The 15231-nt window shown below is 36.1% G+C and overlaps 1 protein-coding gene across 8 annotated transcripts in view; it reads left to right on the forward strand.

Annotated features, from left to right (window-relative positions):
* The window catches only part of LINGO2 (leucine rich repeat and Ig domain containing 2), a 476071-nt gene that overhangs the window by 296130 nt on the left and 164710 nt on the right, over positions 1-15231 (forward strand). For 7 of the 8 annotated variants that reach the window (XM_077790469.1, XM_021529239.3, XM_077790471.1 and 4 more), the window contains one exon: positions 12664-12704. The exons of the other annotated variant lie outside the window; for it this stretch is intronic. The gene's annotated coding sequence lies outside the window, so the exon portion shown is untranslated. The remainder of the gene's footprint in view (positions 1-12663; positions 12705-15231) is intronic. 8 annotated transcript variants of the gene reach the window in all.

The raw sequence follows: 15231 nt of genomic DNA on the forward strand, positions 1-15231 counted from the left end.
GCTCCATGCACTGGAGCTGAGATTCCTCTGCAGGTCATGGTGAAACCATGGTGAGGCAGTGGTGCCCCTGCAGCCCCTGGGGATTCACAAGGATGCAGAAATTCACCTGCAGACCGTGGAGGTGCCTATGCTGGAGCAGGTGGATGCCTGGGGGAGGCTGTGATCCTGTGAGAGACCTATGGAGACAGGTACCTTGCCCCCAGGCTAGAGCAGCCTGTCCTTGGAGGACTTCACCCCATGTAAGAGTGACCCAGGTGGGAGGACTGCTGCTTGTGAGATTGGAACCATGCTGGAGAGGTTCACAGAGAACTGTCTCCCATGGGAAGGAACCCCATGATGCAGCAAGGGAAGGACTCCTCTCGCTGAGCCAAACAGAAGAAAAATCTTGTGTGATGAACTAACCAACCCCCCACCCCCTGTCTCCCTGCACTGTCAGTGAGCAAGAGAGGCTAGGGCTGGGGGAAAAAAAAAAAAAGTGGTTTTAAGGGCTGATTTTTACTTCTCATTATTCTCCTCTGATTTTATTAGTAATAAACTCACATTGTATCTCTAAGTTGAGCATGTTTTCCTCTTGGAGTGTTTTCTCCCAGTCCTAATCTCAACTCTGTAACCCTTCAGTATATTTTCTGTCCTCTGCCCAGCTGCAGCAGTGGAGGTGAGTGAGTGGCTTTTGTGGGCGCTTGGTTTTAGGCCAGCACTGGTACCAGATTTGATAGCAAATCTGCTTGAAATAATTTCTTCCTTACAGCTTTTAATTCTTGCATGAGCAAACAAAACAGGTGAAATGTAGCTGTAGTGTTCCTGATGGCAGAACCACAGACCTGACACGGAGTCCACAACTGTGCTGCTAGCCACAAGCTGAAGGCCCTGCACCTCCTTCTCCTTGGTTGTTTCACAGTCAACTGCTGTGTCTATTTCAAATTTTATGCCTTGACACAATATTATCTTAGATTTTGTGTCCCTCTGGAACAAATAATGAGTAAGAACAGGAGCGTAAGACTGATTGGCAAGAGTGAGTTTTTGAAATACCTGTAGAAAAGGGTGATACTGAGATAATTACCTGGTGCCCTTGAAGTGTATTTGATACTAGACTATCTTGGATTTTTTTTTTTAATCATACTAGATTATGTCTGATTGCTGGTTTTAATTCTTCCAGTCAATATTTCTGTATCTTAGATGGCTGCCAGACATCTGTTACCATTTTATCTGAGTTTTCCCCTATCTTTGTTGCATTTCTCCTCATAGCAGTCATGTTACACCATTACCTGTACTAGCTGATAGAACACACTAACTTACCTCCATAAGGTTCCAGATAGAGTTGATGTTAAAGTGGGAACTTAAGTTTATGCTCACACATTCTTCATTGTGCATTATTAACTTCATATCTTATATACAGATAGGTGACCACTGCTTACCTATCACACTTTGGGGGTGTCAGAGGAAGTCACTGGCCTGTTAATTCTTGGAGTCTAGACCCCTCTGCTAACAATCTAGTCTGAATAAAAGATGTTTTTTTTCTTTACCCCTGCACTCTTCTTGAGGAGCTGAATATGGTGCTATTTCATAGCATGCTTCCTGCAAAAAGAAAAACGGTGTAAATAAAATGTTCATATAAGTTTTTCAGTAGCATAAAGATTCTCCCCAATTATTTTGGAGAATGAAAATAATTGCACATGAAATAGGAATTAGTGATTCAAGAAAGTTTTGCTTTCTTTGCCATCTTTCATGATCTATAAATAGTTTGTCATAAATTATCAAACAGCAAGGTTTTTGCTTTTACACTCCTTAGCAGTGTCAACACTGTATGTCAGGGCTTCAGTTCAGTGAATCTCTCCTGCTTAAGGACATTTATGAATGCACATTTTAGCAAGTAAAGTCAATTGCAACCAAGCAGTACTTAACTGCTTACTCAAAAGTAAGATATTAATTTATCCTTACAATTGATATACTCTTCCCTTTGAGTTGAAGAAAAGGATTACAATGCCTCAGTTTCAGCCTCTATGATTTTTGATGTTTACAGATCCAGTTAAGCATTGTCAGCTTTGAGAAGATTCAGCCAAGGTATTTCAAGGATAGAATTTGGTTGCAAATTCAAGAAAGAATTAAAACAGAAAATTAAAAGAGAAAGAAAATGCTTTCTTTGAACCATCGCATTTCATTTAATTAATAATTCTGTTCTTGCCTAGTGTCTTAGGAGCCTCATTAACATGGAATTTTCTTTACTACTGTTTTATTTCACCTTGTGGTATATGTAAGTCTTCCATGAGTTAGACAGAACCCAGTGTTGTACGAATTCTAAAAAAAGCATGATGATCTAAAAAAGAGATATAAGGCTGAAAAATTGCAGTATTTGAAGAAAAAAAGCTGAGGACTCCAGGAGTGAAAACAACAGTGATTAACAGGGGAATTAGTTTAAATAGAATAAATAGGAAAAAAAACCAAGTTCTGTTTCCTGCCTAGTCTATTTTATTTAATTAATATTTATACATTTTATCTCAATTTCCATAGAGATATCCAAGTATCCAGATGTAAGAGATGACATTTAAGAGTTCTTAGTATCCTTCTAGTTCTTAATTAATCAGAATTAGTGTCCTTGAGATATTCACAATATACAAAGTATACAAAAATCATTTTAGGATACATGATCACCTTGAATCCTTTTTCTGTGATTTGTAGATTATTACTAAATTAAATAGTAATGATCTGTAAAGTTATCTCACTACAGCATTTGTGTTGAATGTTTGAAGCAAATATATAATAAACAGCATCCCTTTATTATGATTTTTTTCCTTAAAGAGGAGTTAAATTCTACAACTTTAATTTCATTTTCTTCAGCATGATCCATGGTGGCAAATAAACCAAATATCATTTGGAATATGATCACTACATTTGCTCCCTTTATAATAAATAGTGTTTTCAGAGCTCTTGGAGTGTATATTGGTCTAGTTAAGCCCTGAACCACCTAGACTCATTTACTAGTCTAGTGTGGACTTATTTACTAGTCTACACCACTGCTTATGCTGCTATAGTTTATATAAGCTAATTATAGTAAAATAAACTAATTCTTAATCAGATCAACTTTCTGTACCACAGATGGCACTGATTTGACTGCTTTTTGATTTCAATATCATATGTATCTGTGTTGAGAAATCCTATGTAATCACAAAACATTATAAAATATAAGTGTCTTTTCAAGGTAACTACCTTGAAAAGGTAACTACCTCTTTCAAAGAAGGTAGACTATGTTTGTAAACTTCACATACATCCTTGCATTTTCATTTAAAATAAAAATCTAACAATATTATTTAAGAAGTTAAATAATTCAATGTCATTTACCCTTTTATCTAAGAGCACTCTGTAAACTTTCTTTCGGTTTTAAGAAACAAGTTCAATTTTCAATAAAAGCAGACACTTGGCTAAAAAAGTATGAGATTTATCTCCAGTATAAACCAAAGGATCTTTGTATTTAAAAACATCTAAAAACCTCAAAGCATAGTCCATTTGCTCTATTAAACAATGTCAACTTCTTACTTCTTTTGTAACATTTGAGGAATGGAAATTGATATGACACGCACAGCATTGTCCTACTTAGCAGTATTCAACGTATCTCCTACTTTTCAATTTTCCACTTAAATGAGTTTCTAAAATCCACTTGCCTTCATCCATTTTCCAGAGAACTGCATTCTGTTGCATGTATGATATAAACCCTCTTCTGCTTCCTTTAAAAGATTGACTTGTAACTGGGTTGCTCCCACCTTTGCTGATGCCACCTTCTTGTTAAGTCTTTTCTCATAGATGGGGCTCTCAAATAGTTTTCTTTCCACTTCCTATTGTTGGTCCTGGTTATCAGAATGTAGTGATTCCTCATTTCTACTTTACTGCTTCTCACTAATTAGTAATATCATAGGCAAATGGTAGCCAGTATCAATCCTAAAAAGAATAGTGAACACAGTATACAACAACTCTAAGTTTTTTTTTCTTGACAAGCAGAATTGCTGGTTTGGTTTTAAATGTATGCCATATATAATTAAAAATTACAATAAAAGAAACAAAACTCTGTCTATGACTACACAGAATATTTCATTTGAAGCCATTAAAGAAATTAATTTTCTATTGGTAATTTTAATTATTTATCTACAGGCTTGCTTCATTTTAGGTATTATTATGAGAAAATCAAATTTTGGTGAGTATGTATATAGACACCACACATAAATGTACACAGGATCTAAACAGAATCACAAAAGGCTTATTTACCTGTATAATCATTTTAAAGGCTTTTATGAGTGTAAGAGCTGCACACCATTCAGTCACTGACGGTGATCAGTGTCTGATCACAAAGTCATTTCCCTAGTCTGATCAAGTCGCTTGATCTTCAATAGTGAAACATTAGCATTGCACTTGGTTTCCAATGGACATGTTTGTCTCTGAAATCACACAGCAGTTGTATCTGGTTGGGGAGCAAACTATATTTTAACTTGTTGTATTGAAGGTGTAGTGTTATGACAATGTGTATATTCATTGTGTGGGCTTTTTGTTTCAACTCATTCTAATAAAAGAAACACATTATAGCTCAATATTAAAAAAAAAATATTTTTGTGCTGAAATCACTTAAATCAGTATCAAATTTTTTTTATGTTAAAAGCACAGAATTAAATTGAAGTTAGTGAATTATATATTTGGTACCAATAGCAACAACAAAGATGTATAACCCACAATACTAAACATTTACAAAAGTTCAGTAAACACCTGCAAATTTCCAGGCAGCTTTCTGTAGCAAATCCTAAGACAATACAATTGCCATCCACACACACTCACATGGAAGACTGTGCAGTTGCACTCCCCCATAGCTGCACACATAGCACCTCACCTTATGGGCTCTGAGTATCGCAAACCACCTCCCTGGCAGCTGGGTCTCTGCACATACTCAATCCTTCACCCTCCTACTGCAGAACAGGAACTGCAGCCCCACCTGCACCTGTGCTCCCCTGCAGCCCACGGACCCATGCACCACCTGGGACACCTTCTCTGTCCTTCATTGAAAGGGCCCATGGTGGGGTGCATGCTCCTTACAGCAAGACTGTCCTGCTCAGGGTTATTCTCCTTACTCAGCCTTACATGCTAGCTGTATTGGAACAGACAAGTGCTTGGATATGAGGCATAAATATATGGCGTTAGTAACTTTTCTTTGGCTTCATAGTTGGAGGGTTACCACATGCAAGAATGTAGTATGCTGGGAGAATCTGTATATATACATACATACATACATACATGCATACATACATGTATATATATTCATATATTCTTTTATGAAGTTAATGAATTTAATTGCACTTGTATATTTCTGATCTTTGTCTCCTGAAAAACATGTATACCTTCTCTGGAAATCCCACTACATTCAGTTACATTCTAAATAAATATTTAAACAGGAATATGACCCTTAAAAATGGAAATGAACATTCTAAGGAAGAAAATGCTCAATAATAGCAAGTATAATCTTGTTCGCCAGTTCTAATTAGGAGGCTGTCTTTAAATTAGTTATTATTGTTTTCTAATAATGCCAGATAATAATAGAAACTCTCATTCACTGATACGGTGTTTTTCAATTCCTTTTTGTGAATGATGGCTCTTCAGGTGCAGATAGTAATGAATTTTGATTACAGGATCACAAAATCACAGAATCATTAAATTTGAAGATCATCAAGTCCAACCATGCCCTAATGCTTCAACTAAACCATAGCACCAAGTGCCATGCCTTTAAAGACATCCAGGGATGGTGACTCCACCACCTCCCTGGACAGTTAATTCCAGTACTTTAAAACTTACTAATAATTGCCTTTCTCACATTACCATCCCCATTCTTCTCTGAGAACTCATTTGTTTAAAATTGAAATATTGGGTTGTTTACAATCTGGTTGTTTCACTTTTAAGACTGATTTTCTTTTATTCACCATTTTTGCTTGTCTCTCTTCTTCATTGTCTTGGGCTTTTGTCCATTGTTTGCTCTCTTCATTACAGGAAAATATACTTTGCTGAGCTGTTTCAAGCTGTAGCTGTAGTTTTGATGTCATTTGCAGTCAATCTCACCCTTGTGTTGACTTGTTGAGAATTCATTTTTTATTAAAAAGCACTTGATTTTACAAGTCCAAATGAAAGTCCATTCAGGAGGATTGAGTGTTTTCACATGTTCAGCTAATAATTTCAAATCTTATAAAGTCAGTGTGCATCTGTTTGGGCAAGTTTTAACATGATAGTCTGTGTTTTTAAGTTGTCCTTGTTATTTTAAACTGTCATTCTCAAACTCCATGCTGTCAGAAACCAGACAACTTTAGTTTGATTAGTGAAGCATACTGTCAATATGTTACAGGCATACGATGGGTTTGGGTTTTTTTATGAGAAGTGGGTTTTTTTTTTTTTCTTTGTTTTTTTTTTGTTTTTGTTTTAGCAGCTTTTTTTAGTAATACAGGGGTTGTTAAGTACTGTAAAGTGGTCTTAAAATAGGGACAGTTGATTATTCAAAATTGTTGTATTGCTTTCTGTAGGAACTCAAAATGTCCCTCAGACATTTTTGGAGGTTCCAGGCCTTGGTCAGAAGCATTTTAGACCCTGGCAGGCAGCTGGAAACAGCTGTGATTTTGAGTTTGAGCCATGGAATGAGTTACCAACTTTGAAGGTGGAACAAGCAGTCACAAAGGGTTAGACAGTGTAGTAAAAGTAGTTACAAAGTAGAGGGGAAATTTTTTTAGTGTTGTACAGGGGGGTTTTAGCACATGTACAGGGGGGTTTTTACTTTGTACATGGGGGCCAGAAGTTCTAAGATGGAGGAAAGTGGGCTGATCCTGTTCTTCCTCCGTCTTCTTCCTTCCTTCTTCTGGGAAGATGTTAAAGGAGGCAAGAAAGGTACAGTGCATCCTTTTTGAATAGTTTAAACTGGCATAGTATGAAGTGTTAGCAGAATGTGCAAATTAAAGGTCAGTAGGGAATTGTAACAACTTGCCACCTTTTTTTCATTTTTGGCACATTTGTTTTCTACTTTTTTTTTTTTAACTTGTTCCATTTTAGGATGTGCAGGATACTACAGTTTATGGAAGTTCATTTGTTGCCCTCCTCCAAATTCCTGGTTCAGTTATGTGTTTTCAATTACAGTTAAATTATTCTGGTAAAAACATTATCAAAAATAAGTTGGCTGAAGACTATTATGCCAAAGATTTATAGTAGTTGCCATTTATTATGGCCTTGTGTTGTCCGCAATACCACATGAAAAAAATTGGTTTGGATTTTATTTTATTTAAAAGAGAAAATATAAGAAAAGACCAGATGCCATAAGAAACAGTTTCCACTAGAGAGCATTGTGCAAGCCTGATTGCAGCAATGAAATCTTGGTTGTGGGACTGTGAGCATCTTCTACCTAGTGCAGCTCCTTCACACACATACAGCCCTTACCTCTCACACTTTGCTGCAAGATTCTGGTGCCTTTCCATGAAGAGCTAAATCTTATTGTCTCTAAGGGACACCTGAATGCACAAAAGGTCTTTATTCTTCCTGAATGTATTGCTATCTAGTTGCTGAAATGCACTGCTATGCCTGTACTGGTGGGCAGGAGAGGTAGCTGATTTTATTAAAGTCATAGTAACCCTATGCACAACATAGACAGCACAAGAGAAATTGGTCTGCTCCTCCTTTGGTCCTCAGGTATTGTTTTGTGGTTAAGACCCAGACAAACTTTAGTAGAAATTAAGCAAAATTTCAGCCAATGTCCTCTCAAAAAATTTACATAGAACTGCAATTGTTCACAGTAGCATACCGTGTTCTGAAAAAGCCATGAACTTCAAAATTCTATGGTTACTTTCATGGACTTTGCTTCATTTTCTACTTTTCTACTATTCTGGATGCTTTTTAAGTTCCATGAGGTTCATTACTCTTATTTTCCATAACCTTGATTTAAATACAATGTTGCCAGCACAAAGGTAAGTCTTGGCTTTTAAGTATTAGTGCTATGATTAACTCAGCAGAAATCCATCTGTGATACATCAAAGACTACACAGACCCCATTTTCTTGGTGAAAGATGGAATTTTTTAGTTGTAGAGGTGGTAGATGAACACTGCAATTTTTTATTCCACTTAGTAGCAACATATTAGTTACATTGTTCTCAACCTCGTGTCAGGAAATGTGCTGTTCGTATGACAATCAGATAGTCACTTGAAAGGTCTTTTAAAATATGAGAAGCAGCTGTCAGTGAAGAATTGTGACTATGCCACTAAGAATGAAGAAATGATGGATGCTTTTGTATGGGTAAAGAATGTTGAGAAGCTAATGCTATTTAAGGCAGGACAGAATAAAAAGGGATGTGATGTGACCAGCATGGGAATCTGCTGGTTATGTACCTTCCTACAGCACATTCTGATATCAGTGCATTCTGTCTGTGGTTGTGATGTTAATTCCTGTTAGAGGGTCCTGGTGACACATGCTTAACTTAATGAGAAATTTTCCTGTGGATATAGATGATTTCACTGGGGCTGAAAAATTTTCATCTTCCTGTAGCTGCAAGACTGTACCAGTCTTTGTGTGCTCAAAGTGAATCTCCACTGTTATTCTTTGAAATAAACACACAAGTTTCTGATTTTCCTTGCTTTTTCAATATGCATGCTAGACATGATTTTAGGTATAAAATGAGGATAAAAATTTATTAATTTATTATATGATCTCATTTGTCATCTAACTCTAGGACAAAATATCAGTGATTTAATTTCCTTCCAAAGTCTTTGTCTATCAGATATAGAACAAGTTAGTAATTACTTCTTAGTTATTGTGAGAGCTATGCCTTCAGTATTACATTCCTAATTGTTTTTAGATAAGGAAATTTATTTTTATAGCTCACCCAGCTGACTATTGCAGGCTACGTGATTCTTCATTTTCTTCAATGTAGATAGCAAGGTCTATAGATTATATTAAGAGAAATTAATGCTGTCCTTCTGGTGCATACAATAGGATGCATAAAAATTACTTGCCTGAGTACACAATATATTTTCATTTTATATGAGAAAATTTAATCCAAAATAAACATTTTTGATAAATATTCACAGAACACTCTGAGATCTCTAGTGTGCCTGAAAATTCCAAGAGCTTCATCATCAAATTAAAATTAGTTTTATGATATAACTGCGGGTGAGATTAACCCATCCTTTGTGTGGAACTATCATGTTTATGGTCCGGTCAATTGTGCAAGGAGAATTTGTATGTTTTCAACCACTAATTCACAAGTCTCTGGTTGGGAAAATTTTATTGCATGCCTTGAAGTAAGTTAAACACAGGCTTGTGCTTAAATACAGAAGATTTAATGTACAGTCTACTGGACAGTCTTATCACCATAAGCTATCCTACCTGGTGCATGCAGAGGTGCATTCCTTACGTACACATTCAGTGGTACAACTCCCATGATCATCAACCCATGGATCCATTCTCCATACCAGTTCTGCTGCCCAAAGGTGGCCTCTGGCCTTTGAGCACTTAGGTCCATGAGTGATGGATTGTTGCAAGAGCACTCTGCAATATGACTCATTCCCAAGGGAAACTTCCCTTCCTTAGAGTCCTTCTGTCCTGTCACTCCTATTCCATCGAACCAGTTCAACTTCTTCTACAGCTGGACCTTTTTGTCCTCCATGCCACGTGATTTTTTAGTCACAAATTACCAATTTTTGGCAGCTGCAGTTTCATTTTCTCCTTCACTCTTCTGTGTAGGCACACAAGCCTTCTAACTTGATGACTTTTGCCATCAAATTATTTGATTTATATATGATTTATATTTGATATGTATATATATGATGATTTATTTGATTTTTATATGATTTTCAGAGGATCAGCAAAATAGCAACTGTGGCAAAAGACTGTTCTTTCAGCAGAGAAGGAGGGCTTCCTTGCAATGTGGGGACACTAGAACTATAACATGACAGCCCTTGACAGAAATTTCTACTTAAAAACATAGGCTGTAAATCCTTCACCAACTGACTGTCATACTTTGGATACTTTATGATTCATCACAGTGCATCTTGTTCTGTCATTGATACACAGTTCAATGCCTCAACTCCATCACTGGAATAATTTTGTTTCTAAGAGGTATTCAGTCATAACTAGCAGACAAAAGAAAATCCACTCCATAGCCCATTGCTCCTTAGAATAAACTAATCCCACCACCTGAGTATTGATATATGTATCTGTCCTTTTGTTTTAAAAATTAGAATTTCTATGTTTGCATTTAAACAAACTGTACCAGAGAATTAATTAATAATTCTTGAGATGAAATAAATTGACTAGGTACATGAAGAACGTTGGTCTCTTGTGAGATAGTTCTAAACATATGAAAATTGTGATAGTTTTTTAATCAAATAAATATTTCAGAATATATGTACATTTCAATAAGTGATGTTCCTTAGTGAAATTTAGTGTAGTCATCTCTGAAGGTTGTCAGCTACTTTCTCATCAGTGATTAATGGAGGTGGTAGTCTTGGCTTCAATGTCATTGTGCTAACAATCCAAGAAATAAATCATTGTCAAAAATACAGTAATTGGACGATCAGGACCTGTGAGGTCACTGGTAATCTTTCTCTCTATTGAATTTGGCTAAGTACAAACCAAGTTGATGATTTTTTTAACATTAGCTGTTACATCAGCTGAAGTCTAAACCACCATTTCAATCTGAATGATTGAAGAGCATTTTTTAGATAGTATGAAATAAGAGTTGTGGAATTTTTGGAAAGACAAAATCAGAAGCCTGTCATATGTACAGCAGAAAGAAAGCTTTGCAGGAATAAACTTGATAATACTTATGTTTATAAGGTGATAGAGACATGCATTCTATTAAGTATGAATTACAGCTAAAAAATTACATTCTTCTGCTTTATTTCACAGCTGGAGGGAATTTTTTTCATGCTGTTGCAAAAAATATCCATGTGTTTATCTGAATAATTCTAGTTAGAAGGAAGGTCTGCTTCCTTGAATGTAATGTATTTGTTTCAGGTTCATTTTTGAGACTATTAATTCAAATAATTCAATTTTAATTCTGTGTGGTTGTCGTTTCATTTTTTATTTTTTTAAATTTTATTTTTCTGCAACAATACTTATCTAAATTTGGTTTTTTGTATGCAGGTTAATTCAATTGAAAAAATTTGTCTGAAATTTCAGTGTCTTTAAACTTAAATTAATTGCTGACATGTTTACCTGTACAGGCAAATATATAATTAATGAGAAAACTATAATTTTGCTACACCAAAAAATCATTACTTATCTCTAATAAGACACAAGACAGGTTGTTAAAGATGAGGAAATATACTTTTCCTTGTGCTAGCAAATAAAGCAACTGCTGTAGAGACAAAGTTAATCTGATTCTTAAGCCACTGGGATGACTTTTACAGAGACCATTTAATGATATGAACATAAAGGAAATTTCTTGGGTTGTACAACTGTGTTTAGCTATAAAACCTGTGAAATTAGGGTGAATAGGATGGTTCCATTATCTATATTGTAATAAGGCAAGCTTTGTAGTAGAGTAACAGTAGAGTAATTGGACTATAGCTTTATCATATTTCAAGGGTGGCAGTTAAATTCACAATTACAGACAATTGGATGTGGCAAGTCCAATATTTTATGAATCAATATATTTGCAAAGGGATGAGGAATAACCAAATATTTTCAGGCAGTATTTTAAAAATATATGCCAATGCAATATACATAAATATACAAGGCTGTATAGATTTACAGAAGTATCCATTTATAAATATACATCCAGAGTAGAACAAGGGATGGCAAGGACACACCATAATAGGAGTATTCTTCTCTCAAACAAACAAAAACAAAAACAAAACAAAAAAAAAAAAAAGCTGAATTGTCTGTTTGTTAACAGGGCTTTGATATCTTGAACTCAAGGGGCGAGATACTTAAATACAATAAATTTGTATAACTTTTCTGAAATCACTGCACAAATAGAAGAACAAAGGATATATCCCAATGATTATGCCACAACAGAGTATGAAACCATATGATGACATTTACCTAACATGTGCAAAACAAAAGTTAGGATGAGAAAAGGCTTATCAAGGCAAAAAAGTTTGCCTTGGCAAAATAATCTGTTCTGCCTATAATGCTTTGTCCAATGTGCTGACACTGGTAATCCAAAAGTCCAGTCATTACATTCTCCTTCATTCCAAAATAGCTGATTAAGAAGTTGGTTATAGGTATTTTTTTTCTGTCATCTGTGAGATTAGTATTTATTCTTGAACAGTTTGTTAGTTAACTGCTGCTGCAGTAAACATTGCTGCAGAGGGACTACACAATATTGTGGATAAAATAGTTGCTTTAGAAAATAGTTGCTTTAGAAAGGTTTCTTGCTAGGCGCACAATACAAAATTAATGGAAATCCAGGTAGGGAGGCTGGGCTGAGGAGGACTGGATAGTATAGTGAACATTCTTCTTGGGAAACTCAAAAAAGGAATTGAGGGACTGAACAAATTGCACTCATCTCTTGAAGGTAGCTGGGAATCAGACAGGAGCATGCTGCTAAGTACTAAGGGAGCTTGAAAACTGTGCTAAATAAAAGCTCTCAGAGGACAAGGATTTTTATCCTGAAGTGAATTAATTGCAATAGTTTCAACAGATGAATTTTATTTTCAAAGGTGCTGTGATTGTCTCCAGGACTTGAACCTCCTGTCTTAAGGTATGTTATTTATGATTTCCATAGTAAAAGAACTCAATCTGAGTATGCCTTCTATTGCTGTTTGTACATATGTTGTTGCAAGGCAGTTAAAAATTAAATTGTTTTTGGTCTTATGTTTGCAAATGTTAAAAATTCTTTTTCTCTATATGGAAAATGTGGGATGTATGTATATTTTGCTCTTTTGCCTGGCAAGTAGGTAACAGGTCATATATGTCATCATTCTTAAATGGATGAAATAGCTTAAAAAATGTATGGAATTATAAGTTTTGTTCTCTTTTGTGGTTTACATTTGTAAATAATGAGATCTGAAAAAGAAAGAAAAATGCAATCTCTGCATGATTATATTAAACTTTTCTTTACTAAGCCTTCATTTTGTCAATTGTGTATCAAAGGTCATATTCTTGTAACTCATGATCTGAGAACCTCATCTTTCCATTTTTTTATAAAGTAAGGTGTTAGATGCAACACTGGATGGGTAAAAAAAAGGGAAGGGAAGGGAAGGGAAGGGAAGGGAAGGGAAGGGAAGGGAAGGGAAGGGAAGGGAAGGGAAGGGAAGGGAAGGGAAGGGAAGGGAAGGGAAGGGAAGGGAAGGGAAGGGAAGGGAAGGGAAGGGAAGGGAAGGGAAGGGAAGGGAAGGGAAGGGAAGGGAAGGGAAGGGAAGGGAAGGGAAGGGAAGGGAAGGGAAGGGAAGGGAAGGGAAGGGAAGGGAAGGGAAGGGAAGGGAAGGGAAGGGAAGGGAAGGGAAGGGAAGGGAAGGGAAGGGAAGGGAAGGGAAGGGAAGGGAAGGGAAGGGAAGGGAAGGGAAGGGAAGGGAAGGGAAGGGATTTACACTCTCAGAAATAAGTTAACAAGTTAAATAAGGCTATCTGGTGTTTAGTTGACAAATGGGGTTAAAACACAGCACTGGTTTAGCGCCCTTCCTTCCTGCCTGTGTGCCTACCTGGCTCCCTCTCTTCCTACCCTGCCTCCCTCCCTCCCCTCCCTTTCTCCCCTCCCTCTTGGAGTCAAGAGTCCTGGATTCCTGGAGTCCTTCCTTCCCTCCTTCACTCTTTCTTCTTCTTCAGGCTGATTACTCTAGTGTTATAGAACAGTGAAGATTCTTAATATCCTTTGAATGCCCTTGAAAACAAACTAGTCCTTTTTCTGGGATTCAGGATGCTGCTGAATTAAGGTTGAGGTCTTTATTATATTGACTTTTGTTTCATCATACACTATGGCTCTAAAAAGACCTCCAAACCTATAAGAAGAGACTGTGATGGCACCATCACAATACTTTCTATTCTGAAAGTTCCCACTCTTTGTTCCAAGCACCTTTAAACTTTCTTCTTTGTTTTGTTGCTGTGCTACCTTTTAAATCATTCTGTCACAAACCCATTGAAAGGTCTCAAAATTCAGAACGAGCATTTAAAGCAAGTAGTCAGAACTGATATTATATTGCATCCATGTTATTTTCTCTCAACTAGCTCTTTTTCCCCACACTTTGTCTGCACTCTTAATTTAAACACTAAACCCTTGGGTCAGTTAATGGTCCATACCATTTATACGGTAAGATGCAGCATGAAACTCCTGTTATGATGCCCTCTTTTTTCATTAGAACTATTAAAAAATTATGAGAAAAAAATGGGGTGAGAGATTAATATCTCCCCAGAGTTTATACAGATTAAACAAAAGAGCAGTTCTCCACATCTCCCATTTCTTTTTCCTTTGAGGCCTAGGCATAGCCATGAAATTGCTAAGCAAGACTAGCAAAATGCTAATACTGCAATTAGCAGTGTAATTCTCAAACCTGAGTGGCATTTCAGGCCATAACAGAGTCTAAGCTCCCAACACATAAAGAAATAGCAGAGTGCTGTTCAGTAATATCATGAAGTTTCTCATATACAGAAATTGGATTCTGCTTCAATGAAACATTCCTGAACAAAGAAAATGCAAATTTCACTTCATTTATTTTGTTTTCATGATGGTGGAAATGCAACAGAATATATAGGCTTATTTTGCATGCCTTGATTGTTTGATTTTGCTAGCCCCTACTAAGCAGCGCACTATTAGGTTTTTATTCTGTGGATATTCTGCAGAAAGGTATTCTCCAGACTTTACCCTTACTGTCTCTCCAGTATTACCTCAGTTCCCTTTCAAAAATTGGAAAGCAGTTATGGTAAAAATGAACAAGTAGAGAATGAAATGGATGTTAAATATTAAACCTTTCTATTTAAATAGGATTCTGGGGGGTGAGATATAGTGGCATGTCCTTGTGCAGATTCTTTATTCAAATGCCAGTTTTATTGAATATCCATGACTTCAAAAGTCACAGCTAATATCCTTGCATGAAACCCACTGTCTTAGCAAAGTAAAGACAAAATAAACTTTCTATTTTTTTACTGTTGTAAGAGAATATATTATTATAACAGAGTTTACACTGATGCATCTCAAAGTACTGTGAAGTAAACAGCTGTTGATGATTTTATTAATTCATTTAACCATTTTATAGGACTTCATGGAATCACAGAATTGATGAGGGTGGTAGGTA

The sequence above is a fragment of the Lonchura striata genome, chromosome Z (assembly GCF_046129695.1).
Source record: "Lonchura striata isolate bLonStr1 chromosome Z, bLonStr1.mat, whole genome shotgun sequence".
Classification (NCBI taxonomy): Eukaryota; Metazoa; Chordata; class Aves; order Passeriformes; family Estrildidae; genus Lonchura; species Lonchura striata.